At 44.7% G+C, this 14,716-nt stretch overlaps 1 long non-coding RNA gene across 1 annotated transcript in view; it reads left to right on the top strand.

Annotated features, from left to right (window-relative positions):
- The first annotated feature begins 245 nt into the window (after nucleotides 1-245).
- LOC118257852 (uncharacterized) overlaps nucleotides 246-14,716 on the top strand; it is a 50,372-nt gene continuing 35,901 nt past the window's right edge. Inside the window, exon 1 of the long non-coding RNA XR_007708485.1 lies at nucleotides 246-3,880. This is a non-coding gene — a long non-coding RNA (uncharacterized LOC118257852). The remainder of the gene's footprint in view (nucleotides 3,881-14,716) is intronic.

Below are 14,716 nucleotides of genomic sequence, written 5' to 3'. Positions count from 1 at the left end.
ATTTAGCCAAAGGAGCTCAGAATTGGAAAGAAGACGAGACAATATGCACCCAGAAATTTCTTGGCAAGGTTATTAACTCAACAAAGGCTTGCACTAGGTTTGATATCCAGGATAGAGCTTGTTCCTTTGACTTATTTTTTTTAAATTAGGCCATGAGCACCTTTGCAGTTTTGTAACCCTCCCAAGGTACATGTTATGGACAAAATAGAAACCCTTGCAGTTCAGAGATAACATTACCATGTTTGCAACGCAAGCACAAAAGGCAGCCTTATGTTTAATTATGTTTAAGGCTCTAGATCATGTCTGTGTTCAGGCAGAGGCTGGCTGTAGCCTGCGTGCTGACTTCTTTCATTCCCTATGGCATCCTTGTCTGCAGCCCGGTAGCTTGCTGGGGAATGAATCAGTGGGGAGAAGAGCTGTAATTGATTACAGCAGACAACTTTTACCCAGTGCAAGACAGAAGAGCTCCTCTGACTCCTTTGGAGCTATGCTGACTCATAGCAGAAAGAGACCTCCCTCTCTAGTTTCTTCGGACTGTCTCCTGGACTCACTTGTTTTTCATATAGTGGTGGGTTTTGCTACATGGACTGCAAGTCGAGAGCTGCTTTCATCTGACATCTCTACTTTGCACTCCTCCTGGAGGAGGCCACTGGCACAGGCCCCTCTCCTTGAAGAGGTTAAGAAAATGGCTGTATTGGCTTCGTTGCAGGATGGAGCTGGTAGGAAATTGAGTGGTGTGCAGTGCCAAACCCATGATGTGTGTGCTCTTTCCATTGGGAACACTGAGTCATAAAAGGAAATAAAAGCTGTTACATTTCTGCGTGATGAAGAAAACGGGCTCTAGTCTAGCCTCATATGAATTCATACGATTTCTGTCCAGTGAACACTTTCCCTATTATAGGTTATGAAACCTGGCTCCCCTTGGTAGAAATTCAATTTATTTCAGCCAAAAAGAATCGGGCGTCACCTCGGATGGGCCTTCTCCTTCCTCACCCCACAGTCAGGGCCAAATGCTAGTCTTGTGACTTTCTAAATACAACTTGTGCTCCTTATTTGCTGTTATTTTAATTTAGCTGAGAAGAGCTTGGCAACATCTCTGGCTGTGTTGCCAGCTGGTTGTGTTGTTGGCCAGTTTTCCAAGGTATGTTTGGTAGAAAGTAGAGAAGGAAGTGCTTCTAGTAGCCATGGTTCTCGATTCTAATTCCAGTTTCAGGTGCAGAGCAAGAGTGTAAGATATCACCAGGAGAAGCAGTATCAAATACTTTGAGGCAAGGAGTCTTAGGAGACCATATGAGCATTCTCACTTCCTACTCACTTCCTACACCCCAGCATACAGTGCAGTAGGTAAGTGCCAGGTTTTATTGCCTGACCAGTTACAAAGAGGTGGTGATCAGATGCCATTTTCTTCATATGTAGGCAAAGCTTAGGCAAAAAAAAAAATGATTTCTGACTATTGTGGTTATGAACTGGTGCATAGTTGAGTTTGTTGTCCACAGACTGCTATGGTAACTGAGACTTCTGCAGCTGCTTCTTTATGTTGCCTCAGATGTGAATAAATGCATAATGTAAACTGTGACAGAGCTCCAACTGTCTTTGGTAGAAGCAGCATAAGTGTAAAGGGGAACAGACCATCCAGCAAGAACAAATGGGCGATGTTTTGCTTTGTTAGTGCTCAGATGTAGCTGAAGAAATTGCTGCTGCTCATACATGCTATAACAGTTGGTAATTGTGTGTTTTCTCCTGTGTCTTAGCTGAATCTTGTTATGTTCTGTGTAATCTGGGCACAGTTGCTCAGCTACTGTGGCTTTGCTGGTGAGAGGCTAAGTTCTTGGGGTAGGGTCACTTGGTTGTTCAGAGGCTGAATAACAGGATCTCCAGGGTGAGGCCATTTTGAGGTGGCAATGTGACCGACCTATACAGCAGCCAGCTAGCTGGAAAGCTTGGAGCCCAGCTACTGTCGGAAGGCTTCATGTTAAGAAGCAGCCAGCTGCATGACTGAAGATAAGCTCTGGAGCCTGGGTGGGAGTGCTGTGCTCTGGCCACTGGCTCACAGATGGATGTTACCTTTGTGCAGTTGCACTCTGCTTTTATTAGCCAGGTGACATGGACATCGGGCATGGCAAACTGCTTGCTTCCTTGTCTGAGCGAATCCAAAGGGTTGGTGGCAGTCAGGTGCTTTCTTCTTATTGTGCTGCAGGTTCACATCACCAGTAATGACTGCCAGCGTGCAGTCTGGGTCCAAGCAATTCCAAGCAATTCTTCCAAGCAATGCGATTCTTCCAAACAATGTCTCCTGTGGTGTGTGCTTAGGGGAGCTCTGCTGTTCTGCTCTCCAGGGATGTACGAGCAAGGTTAGACACTTGGTAACAATTGGATTTCTCTCCAATGTCCTGCTGGGCAACTAAATTCCCTTCTAGCTACCTTACATTGTGTTAGTGAAACCTTTTGGTTTTTTTGATTGGACTCATTTTAAATGGTTGATTTTTTTTTTGTGTGCACTGCGAATGCACCCTTGCTGTTCAGTTCAGCGTTCTGAATAAAATGCTGAAGCTATCAGTGCATGTGAATTTCTGGATGCAGGGTGGCTTCCTGCCCACAATGGGAACAGAATTTAGAGCCAGGAACTCTGAGTTAGTCCCTTTCTTGTTAGGGGAGTGCACTGTGGCCTCTGGCATAGCAGTGCTGTTCCCTAACTCTGCTTCTCTGCCAGGCAACTGGAGGTAATTATGATACCTACCATTTGCAGGAACGTGGACGATTACTTGAGATGCATGCAGCTTCTTTCAAAATGTAAAACGACACATCTGAGTATTGTTTTGTTATATTTATTGAGTAATTTGGGGTTGTTGGATGAAAGACCTTATATAAATGGTACTTTATTATTATTGCTAGAGAGGGACTAGTACAAAAGCAGTTTATCTGGGAATCCATGAAACAAAGGTCTAGAGCATACTGCCAACATCTGCTACCACTTAGAACTTCAACCCACTTACAGTGTGAGCTACTCGAGCTTGGAGATGCACAGCGAGGAGTTGTTTTGCGATTGCTGAGTTGCAGCAGTCCTTTGGTCAGGCGCTTGTATGTTAGATAAATTCTCTACACCCTGCCCTGAGGGAAATACTTTGTCCTGGTAGGACCATGACAGGGATCTCGTGATATTTGTATCACAAGTCTGCTGTAAGCATTGCTGTTTCCCTCCTCACAGAGTTGAACAGAAACGTGCGCTGATGTTTTTTGTTTGTGACCTCAAGTGTCCTCCCTAACATGAGCAGGACTGTGCTGTAGAGCCCAGTGCAAAGTTTTCCAAGGCAGGTAATGAAGCTTTCTGTTGGCTTGAAGCCCTAACAGCTTCAAACTGTTGGGTTTCAGCAAGTGGAAAAATCCATTAGTGTGTTGTTTGGCTCTGTGTGCTCCAGCTGCTTGGCTTCTGGAGTGGTGGGAAGGTAAGCAGAAGCTCACCCCTTGGCCTGAAGAGAAACGGTAACCTTGAACTACCCATCTACTGTGAGGTGTCTGCCCAGTGCCTTCTGAAACCTTCTGTCCCTAAAGTTGGTTGCTGATTACTGTGGCAGTCTCTTTGGGCCCATTTCCTAGCAATTTGGTCGATCCTATAATGAGTTCACTGACAGGCTTGCTTGCTTCTAGCTCTTTCTGCAGTGTGGGAGCAGGTAGGGCAAAGGGCTTTATTTTAATGCTGCTATTTCTGTACATATTGTTGGCCAATAAACCATCACCAGCTTGTGTGAGCGAAGCTGTTGGTCATGAGGAGCAGACTGTAAATGAGTGGTGGAAAGGTTTTGTATGGTGACTGAACTAAAATATTTTACCCCAGAGAACCATTCAGATTCATCTGCCGTATCTTCCAGCAGCACTTGTAAAGGTATTCTAACTTTTTGTACACATACTTTAACATTTTAAAAATACTTCTGTATTTATACTTTATACAAGGAAACCTTTTCTTTGGGACTTGGGGAAAAGAGAAGTACTGGTGAGTATTGATTCTTTTCCTATGAGATCTTTCTTCTGGCCGTAGCAGCTCAACTACGCATGGAAGCAGCAAGTGTACCCAAAAATAAAAGCTGTGAATAATCTAAGTACTTGTACTCCTGTTTGTTCTTTCCTGGTCTTATGACATGTATTTCTTGTTGCTCTTTCCACCTGAATACGTGTAGAGGAATGTTTCCTCTAGCAACTGTCCACCCATGAATGCATACAAGAAAAGATTTGTGGTTGCTCAGCACACTTGCATCAGTAATGTTTTGGCTAAGAGTAGTGCCAGTCACAGGAGCACCCTGTGCTTGGGTTATATCTGTGATTGCTTCTGTACTTGCTTTGTTAGAATACCAGGAAGGAAGATTAGATTACCTCAATAGTTTGTAGTTAGTTCCATGCTTCAGGAGGCTTCAGGAGACATGTACCATTCTCCATTCCTTGACCGGGCTTTTTGGTGGTAAAAGCTGGTCAGCCTCCTTTCATTCTGTACAAGAGAGCCTTGCAGGGGTAAAGAATGGCAGGGATTAGTTCCCAGTTAATCTCATGGTGACAGGAGCTGTAATGTCTGCCGATAAATCTATGGGTTCTGGTTTTGAACGTGACTCTGGCTTCCCACATGTGCTGGATCGTAAGAGGGCATGGCAGGGGAAATATTAATTTAGGCATGGAAGATCGGAAGATCAGTCCTTTTGCCAGTGGCTCAGTAGAATGGAACTTAGTATGTGAATTCTTGTTTTTGCAGAAATCTTGCTGCTTTTTAGGGCAGTGGATCCAGATTTCCTTCCAAAGGCAAGTGAGAACATTGCACATAATGACTTGTCTATAGTTGACTTTGAGGACTGACTACATTTCAAGTTGCGTTAAGTAGTACTTATCACATCATTTCTGATTCTAAACTGCTCGGTTTCAGTGCTTCAGAATCTGCCTTACCTAGTTATTGATGTTTAACAGGATAATTTCCTCTATTAATAAGGAACTCATATTCTTCACAGTCTTCCTAAAGTTTCCCTTTGGGAGCAATTAAAGCTGACTTCTGATATTTTAACCTTTATACTGCTTTTGATACTTTTCTAACCAAAGTCTTAAGTCTTAGTGCCTAGTGGTTTTGAAACTAAGTCAGAACCTCCCAGACTGAAAAATTGAAACATTTTTTTCTACATATTCTCTTTAAATTTTTAGGGCTTGTTAGTTCCTAAGGCCTATAGCTGCAAAGTTAAATTTTTTCATAAAATAATATGATTGCAGGAGAAGGGTCTTGAATAAACGTTAGGTATTGCGAAAGTTGACAGCACTGTGCCGAGTATTGTTGAATATTATTCCCTGTACAAATTCTAACAGTCACTGATGTTGGGTATTGCTCAGAAGCTGATGAAAATATTGTCATCCTCAAGCTGTACATAAGAAAGAAAGTTACACAGGCTGAAGTTCAGGCTGATCAGATGGCCCTGCTGAGAGCTTTCTGGCATTTAAAATCTAGGCTGTATGGGGAACACACTGCATATGCATCCCCTAGCGGGGAAGTGAGATCAGGACATACCATACACCACTGTGCTTGGGAAGGTCATGGTCAATCTTATGCTGATGGCATGTGCTGCTAGGGTAGCCCATGATGCTGGGGAGGAATAAATCCTGGTACTGCTGTAACTCAGTTTGCACTCTGGTTTTGTAACGCCTGAGAACTCTTAAGCACAGCTACTGCTGAATTTATTCCTCGAGACCCTTGAGCAGACCTATATTGGGTATTTTATTTGGAAAGGAGAGAAGGCCTGGTCCTTCTGAATGCTGTGCCTGCTTAGAGCAGGGGCTGAGCGAATGTTTTGTCTTCCTTGCAGTAGTTTCAGGAAACGTCATTTTGTTCCTGGTGGTAGTCCATCAGGGTTGCTTTGAGGAGAAGCTCTGGCTGGCATTCAGCTCAAGCCTCGACATTTGCTCCAGGAGCACTTCTGCCAAATGCTTCACCACTGTTACTGCTGCTGAGTGCCAACTGTTTGTTCTCTGCAAGGTGGGGAACTGCTGGGGAGTGGATGTGTTTAGTGATTCATAACTCCCACGAACACATCCTACTAATTCCCAGCCAAAATACTTTCACCCTCACTCACACCAGATACCACCTTTACTCCAAGATCTTTTCCATCAGTCCTGCAGACTGCAGTGTGTAAAGGTGGTAAAAGGTATAATGCAGAAAGAGGCTCTGAAAAAACAGATGGTTGACCTGAGGCAAGAAATACCTGTGTGCAGTCAGCAGGCATTCAAGTTACTCTGGTAACTTCTGTTTTCATCTGTTACTGCTGCTAGTTGCTATCACCAACACTGAGGAGATATCAAGGGGTAACTTTTTTCTGCTTTGGCTCTAGGAATATGTTACAACTTGACAAGAAGCAGGATCAATTTAAGTAGGTGCTTTGAGAAGCTTTCTCAGCTCTCCTAGTTTTCAGTGGGACTGTGCTAATCCTTCATCGGATCTATATTTAATAAAAAGCCAGACATATTTCCTCTGGATCTTTAGCTATGTATAGCAGGGGGCTGTTATAATAGGGCCTATTTTAAGCACCTTAAGACACGTGGTGGGTGACACTAAAATGGTTTGACTTTAAGATTTGTATGTGTTGATGCCAAAACAGGACTCAGTCATTCATCTGGACTATTAGACACTAGAAAAATCATACTCAACCAGATTGTACTGCTTGTGCTACTGCTGTGAGTGGTTAAAATCCACGTTTCTCACTGATACCTCAGGTCCGAGGTGAGTGCCTCCTGAGTCTGCACAAAACCAGCCTTCAGAAGTGAGGCTGTATAGCATGCAGTCAGCAAGTCGGTTACATCTGTTTTCCCTGAGGAAGTGAAGGGGATGAAGTGGCTGCTGTATGTACTGCTGAGATTTGAGGCAGCAGGATGAAGATCCAGGGTGGAGGCAGCACATGTGGAAAGCCACAGCCTGGAGACACCAGGCCTGAAGATCCGACTTCGTAGCTGACCCTTTCTTCTGGGCCTGGATCATGGAGCTGGTTCTTGCCTGAGGGTCCGTGTCAGAACACGGTTCTGGCGTGAACCCTAATCTTCCACAGGATGGAAGCTCAGCCTCAGGAAACAGGGACCGTCAGGTCAGATATTTGCTTCTCCCTGTAACTATTTGAGCTCACTGTGCAGAGAAAAGGAAGGCAATGGTGTCTTTACTGGCACAGTGTTTGAAGGACCTGGATGCGAGCACCAGGCAATACTTGAAGCTGTTGTGACCTAATGATATTAGCAGAGCCTGGAAAGGAAGAAATTGTTTTCCTGCTGGTGTGAAGTGGTGGAAAAATGTTGTAGTAACATTAATCATGAAGCTATGGGCCTTGATAGCCACTTCCATCATATAGAGAGATGAGCATTCTTTACATCAGTTCTTTTCTTCTGTTTCTCATCTGTGAAATGGGGATGATTTTGCTCGTTAATTTTCCTAGATGTAATGGAAGGATATTTGTCCTGTGCTTTGAATTGATATTTGAATATCTAGTGAAATGGATGGACTTCTAACTGACCAAATCCCATTAGGAATGTTTAGTCCTCAAAGAGATGCCTGGGACTGAATCTGCTAGCTACAATAAGTACTGCTCAAATATGAATTGGGCCATTTCAGCTGGGCTAATGATGTTGAAGGCTGTTGGGAGTGATGGGAGCTGGCTCATGCTTTGAGGGGGCAATGCCAGGCAGGAGTTGGTCACTGAGTGACTGATACTGCTGCATCCGCCCTGCTCCCCTCCCTCAGGCTAAAGCTTTCCATGGAAACTTTAGCTATGCTGGCTCTGGCTGGGGTTCTGGGCTATTTATGGAAAACTTAAACATCCTTGTACTTCTGCTCACTTTCAGGTCTTCAATAAAGCACAGCAACGAGCCAAGTCCTGTCAACTTAATCTGGTTAATGTGGCCTTCCAAAAAGCGATGGATAAAAAGTTGGCCTCAGCCCCCAAGTTGGTGGTAGTTATTTTCTTTATGGCCATGCCTAGCAGTCTCCAGGGTGTTCAGGTTACAAAAAAGGGGTGACTCAGCTATATCAGCACTTGAACTGCTTTACAATGTTGTCTGTCTCTCAATCATGTGAAGAGCTTGAGCAAACTAGGAGTGGAGCTAATGCATGTGGTTAGCTGAGCTGAATCTTGGCCATGACGAGAGATGGCCTCTTCTCCTTTACTTAATGATGAACCATTGACAAGCTTGGCTGGTGCTAAAGTTTAGCAACCTTTGTTTTAGAAATTCAGAATTAAACAACAGTCTCAAGATGTTTGTTTTGTTTGGGACTGAGAGAGAACTTCAGCATGTTCTGACTCTTTCTTGTCCATGAAGTAATATTTTATTTTACAGCTTTGTTCAGCATTAGTTGGAGTCAGGGCTCAAGAATCTGCCCAAGTTCACACTGTATCTGTGGCAGAGCTAGAAATAAGCCCTGTGTCTGCAGAGACGTGGCCTTCGTGACAGGCAGTTCTTGAGGTGTTTTGTCCCCTCCTGCTGTGTGAAAAGAAGGCTGGACTGGAGCGCCTGCCTTGACGGAGTTTTTCCTTTTGCAAGGAATAAAGGAAGATTCACCCCTTCCAGTGGGAATGAGAATTGCCTCTGTGCTAAAGTCCATGTATTGCAAGAGATGAAGCTGAACACTATGTACAGATCAGAAATGTAACTTTGCCTGAGAATTAAAGATGCAGGAAGAACTGAGTCATGGCCTTGGCAATGGCCTGGAACATACAGCAAGTATTTATGTTGGGTGTGGGATGTGATGCTGCTGCTCACTACCATTGCAGTAAAAGCTTTAAGTCTATCTAGTGATGATTGCTGGAGACTTCCTGGGAGCAGGGAGCTCAAGAAGGCTGTTGGGGAATGCTCTGGGATTTCTCTAAACCAAATCAGCTTACTAAGCCATTGTCTTAAATCTCTAAACCTGCTCTGCTCCCCAGGTTGAACTCACCCCATTGCTCTCAGGCTAAGTCATGCAGTTTAGGCACTTGGATTAGAAAGCAGGAGGCACACTTTGTTTTTTTTTTTTCTGGGAGACAGAGGTACAAACATCTAGTACAAACAGTTTTTTCCCTTTACTGTCTGGGTGGGGAAGAATTTTTTTAATAGGAATGAAAAAACGAGGTGTAATTCTTTTTCCATGTGGAATCTGAGGGGGTAGAAATCACACCTCCAATAAAAAGAGAAAAGTGTGTTTTTGGATCTGTTGAGGACATGAAAATTTTCTTGTTTCAATTCAGCTTCAACAGCTGAGGTTGGAAAAAAAAATCTGTAGAAGAAAGAAACATTGTTTTAAATAAAGCCACTTTAGGCTCTTAACTTGGAACTTTTCCCTTGAAAAAAGTTAAAATGAAACATCTTGAGAAATTTGAAACTTAAAGCTCATCTGGAATAACCCTTTCCTGTGAATATGTTCACGAGGTCTGTTTGCTTCCCTGCTTTGGTGAAATATTCCTAAACTAATCCTTCAAAAAGTCTCTTCCCCACACTCAAACCAAATGTTATTCAAAGAATGTTTCAATGAAGGGAGAAGATATGTCAAGGTGTATTTGTATTATGGAGTACCTATGGTTTGAATCAGCTGAGTGACACTATACTTGAGACTGGAGAGACCAGCATGCTGAAGACTGAGTGCTTTGTTTTTTTCCCTACTTTCCTAATTTCTGTCTACAAACATAACAAATTGTTGCCATGCTTTGAATGCTATTGGGAATCAGAACTTGATCGCACTTCCCCATCACTTGCCTTCGGGTACCCAAGTTACTTCAGACCAGTGTGGGGAGAGATTGCTGGCTGGGACAACTCAGAGCACCTAGAGTAAGCTTCTGTTGTGCCTTGCCCTCGGAGCAGTCTTTCTCTGTTAAATAATTGGAGAGAGATTCTGTCTGGCTGCATTTGATCCCCTAGAACAGCACGATGTGATAATCTCCGTATGAAATCCTGGCTTGCTGAAATGATGAAAACATCCCTGTTGACACCCTGGATTTTACCTGCAGACCTACAGTGACCGAACATGACATTTCTTTTCAATCCACTTCTTCTGGGGGCTCAGTTTCTTGAAAGCAAAGCCCCAAGAAAGATGTCTGGCACTGTGCCTCCTAGGTAATGTAATGGACTGTGATTCTTAAAGGCTGCTACACACAGGGAAGAACTTGATCTGGTACAACAGGTCAGCCATGTACAGTTATGGTTAACTTACGTACTCTGCTATTTGGTCGAGACGCATCCCTCTTGGTTTTGCTTGCCAGCAGTCTTCAGCTGACATCATGGTCATACAAAGGCAACACCAAGCAGGAGCTATATTAATCAGTTTATTTTTTCCTCTAATCTTCCAGTTTTGCCATCTTCTGTTCCTCTATACGTGTTGTTTTATATGGAACACTTTGAGTAGAAACATTCTGAGTTTGTTTTTATCTGCTGTTAGCTGCAGGCAGTGTAACACTAAGCATGCAGAGAGCGGGACTGAAAGCTGGTGCTGGGGATGCCAGGACTATGATTCTGTAAGTTTTAACCAACCAGACTGCCATCATCTGTGTAACTTTCCCCCAGGTCACCATTGCTCAAGAGGTAGAAGCAGGATCCAGTGTGAAACTTCTCATGCTACAAGGCCTGCGTGGTCACACAGTGACTAAACCTTCCTGATGAGTTAACTCCACTGATGTGGAAAGGCTTACGTGTGTCCCAGCTGCTGGACAGGGAGCAGTGGCTCCACGCAGCCAGGAAGAGCCATGCTTGGTGTTCTGTGGCTCCCCTGGGAGTTGGTGACACTGGTGTCCGGGTGCCAGTGGTGGGATATAGATGAGGGCTCTGCAGGTTACTGCTTGGGCACAGCTAGATTAAAGCACCAACTTGCAAAGGCTGTGTGAACTCAACTAATCAGGCTCAAAAATGGCAAAGCAAAATTAGTGTGAGCCAATAATAGGAGAAAGCAGGTATTTTCTGTTTGAGAATATAAGAATGGCTCTGCTAGATCAGATTATAGGTTTGCCTGGCTTGGTGTCTCATTCCTCACATGGCGCAGGGTTAGAGGTCTGGTGAGAGCATAAGAATAGAGCACATACATAGCAATACATCATCCAGATACCCTCCAGGCCTCCAGCAGCTGTGACTGGGAGGCTTCCTGAGCCAGAAATGGTTTCTTTGTTTATTAATTCTCATTGTTATTTCTGAAAACACGTATCTTCACTAGCACAGGGAATTACAGGAAGTCCTGCTGCTTCTACCTGCTTCCACAGCCCAGTGTAGCTGGCCTTCCTGGGTGCAACGTGACCTCCTGGATGCAGGTCAGCTCGGTCCAGCTGCTCTTCCTCCCCGTGGGGCTGCGGTTTACCTGGCTTGGAGGACAGCCTCTGCTCACAGAGTGAGCAGGACGTGCTTGGCTGCCTTTGGCTTCTGACTGTGGTGCCAGTGCGGGTCTGAAGGGTGGTTATGGGGAAGGAAGAGGGCAGCACTCTCAGCTATTAAACTGGTAAGGGAGGAAACCCAGGCTGTGGTTTCTGTTGAAAATAGTGCTTTCTGCAGAGGCAGACTTGGCTCTTAAGTGAAAAAATTCAGTTTACTGCTGCCACAAGCAACTGTGCGTGTGCTGTCTCCTCACGACATTACCTTGGATGCCCCAGTTTCCATGTCCATCAGCTGGAATGGGACCAGTCTTCTGCTGTCACTGATTCCCATCGCTTTTACATGTACTTTACAGTTCAAACCAAATCTGATTTGCATTAGGCATCACAGACTAATGAAGTTGAGCACATGCAGGGATAATGCCAAGCAATAACCCTTGCCATATCCCAGGACTGCACTAGAAGTCACTCTTGTTCTGTACTGAGGCTCTTCTGGTAGCTGACAGTGAGTAAAGAAATATGTCACCACTGAAGATGCCACAAAACTTCTTTGTATGATGATGGAGACATTCCTTGTCTGGTTTCCTTGTGAATCACAGGGAGAGTGAAAATTTACTTGCCAGGCCTCCTACTCAAATGTTTCCTGAGAATATTAGTCTATGGTCCTGATGCTTTTCTCCAGAAGTCTCCTAGGCAGCCAAGCCAAGACAGCAGAAGGGACTTCAGGAGCTGGGCCAAGGTCCTACAGCCTCCAACCTTCTTTTTGCATTATGAAGTTTCCATTGTGGCTTTGCAAGACCAGAGTCCAAACACGAAACTGACTAGCGCAGAAGGTGCAATGCACTTGTTTCAGTGCACTGCAGTGGTGTCAGGGGGATTCAGGTAAAAGCCACACTCTTCCTCTTTCTATAAAGCGTGATGTATTGCAAAGAGCTTCAGGTACAAGTCCCAGAAGCAGTGTCTAGTTCTTTTCCAGTGTAATCACTGGGAAATCTACTCTAATTACTCTGTTTATCTGCCTCTAAAATACTGTAGTATATACCTCCTGGGATGAATTCATAGTATCAGTATTTAATATTCTTGGATGGAGGAGGGGATGAAAATGCAAATCTGAATAGGTGGAAGGGTGTTAGGGTCAGAGTCTGAATCAGTACTCAAGGGTGACGTACATTTTCTAGGGTGGTCCTAAGAAGATTAAGGTAAGTACTTTGCAAAATGAGTGGCTTAATCTCGTTTCATTTTTTTCCCTGGTGTCTTGATCTGCCATGCTAATAGGAATACTCTTACTTCAAGATTTTGATGCCCTCCTTTCCTTCTGGCGCACTGAACGAAATGCTAGAGCCTTAACCACAAGCCTTGCTTTAATTATGTCTGTTTCGAAGAGCAGACATACACACATGCTGTAAAGAATTATGGGCTGTCCCTGCCAAGGATGCCATAAAATGACTGAGTGAAAAGGAACTTTTACAAACAATTAAAACTCATTACTGGGGGGAGGGTGTTGTTTAATGAAAGGCCTGCGAACAAAATACACTGTCTCTGTTGTCCCCAACCACCACTGTTGAGGTGGTGGTTTTTTTTTTTGAGCTCCTCATTTCTTTTTAGTAGACTTCATGGGAAGATAAATACCCTGCACTTCCTCTGAAGAAAGTGCCTAAAGAAGCAGTCAGCATCAGATGGGGCAGTTGTTTGGGACCTGCAGGTTTCGCAATAGTTCCTGTCATGTCTGTCTGTCCACCCTTGCTGTTTTGCACAGATGTAGTGACCTTCAGTCTGCTCTAATGAGCACCAGGGCTGATGAGGTGTGGAGTGGGAATTCAGGAGTGGGGGAATGGAAAAAGATAACATATTTGGTTTGGGCTAGCTAGGAAACATGTTGATAGAGCTGGAAAATATGACTTGGCACTGAGGGTTTTGTTTAGTGACTAGAGGTGAGTAGCTGAGAAATGGGAACTGGTTTGTCTTCCTGGCTTTTGGATTGTGTAGTCAGGTTTTTTTTGCTACCTTTGTTTGCTGTGCTGGCTATTAAGGCTTTGCAGAGCACTGAGCTGACACCATGAGAGCAGCAGCTCTTTGCTGTGTTTTGCTGCTGGGAGGTCACTGCTCCCTGGCAGAGCAGCACTGCTGTGTCCTTCCCCTGCAGCTCCTTAACCAAAGCAATTGCTATTTCTTAATGAGTGCAGGTTGGTGACACCTGGTCTGTGTGCCCAAGAGTTCTTCATATCCCGGGCTGGAGGCTGGATGTAGGTTTAGGTTCCCTAAACAATCATTTAGGTTTCCTAAATGATGGTTTTATTCTCTTTTGCTGGCATTCCTTATCTTCTTAGTTTGATTGCTCTCTAAGCCAGAACCTGGTTCTCAAGGGAAATAAGATCAGTGGTTAAAGAGGCCTGTCCTCCCAGCTCTTTCCATGGCAAAGATGGCACAAAAGAGTGTCTGCTCCTCAACGTCTCTTTAATCACTGATCTTTCCCTAAACCCTTAAAGCAAGCAAGTGGTAATGTGAAGAAGAAAACCCACGTCTCTTGAAGGTCTGTCTGTATTCCTGCTTGCCCATAGCTCGTGGTCTGAGCTACAAGGTCACCCTAGACCCCTTGTCCCTGTTGCAGTATTGAGTTCCTTCTGTCTATCACTTATTTTGAAACCAAGCAGGGCTGGTGGGCCAAGCCCAAAGCCTCTTTTTGCATGCAATGGCATACACTGGTGTTGTGGAAAAGGATAGGTCTTGCCATGCAATCCTAACTGTGCATGAGGCGATTCTCTCCCCCATGCTGGTGTGCCATAGGCAGGACAAGAGAAGCCCAGCTCTGAGCTGGAGGCTGGCTGGGGCTTTCCAGGGCAAACTGGAGTGGTTTGGCGGATGCCTGGGGGCTGGAAGAGGTACCCAAAGGAGGAAGGTTGATCAAGAGAAGAGGGAGGGCAAGGCCAAACAAAGGACCTGGGATGGAGGAGGCAGCATGTGCAGCATCAGTGCTGGTCTGATGCTGGTCACAAGCTCAAACAGCTGGTAGAAAATGGATGATGCAGGAGCAGCATCACTGGGGTTGGAAGCAGTCAAAGGCTTGGCTTCTTCCACAGCAAATGTTTCCGGGAATCGCAGTGGGGAAAAAAAAGCTCAGCTGGAGCAGGAGTGTGCAGCTGGGAGCTTAGAGACCCTGCCAGTTTCTCCCTCCTTGCTGTCAGTGCAAAGAAAAGCAAGAGAATGCATTTAAAGGGGTTTCACATGATGCAATTACATCTTCCCTGAGGTTTGGGAGGCAGATGCCTTGCTGATATGTCTTGCTTGCATCCTACGCAGATTGCCCCTAGGGCCGTATCCTGGTTGCTCTGTCTACGCAATCCAGCCATGGTTTTCTCCAGATGAAAACCTCTGCTCTAGAGAAACCAAGGACCTAA

This window comes from Cygnus atratus, chromosome 6, assembly GCF_013377495.2.
Source record: "Cygnus atratus isolate AKBS03 ecotype Queensland, Australia chromosome 6, CAtr_DNAZoo_HiC_assembly, whole genome shotgun sequence".
Taxonomy (NCBI): Eukaryota; Metazoa; Chordata; class Aves; order Anseriformes; family Anatidae; genus Cygnus; species Cygnus atratus.
This window is presented reverse-complemented; position numbering and strand designations above follow the sequence as displayed.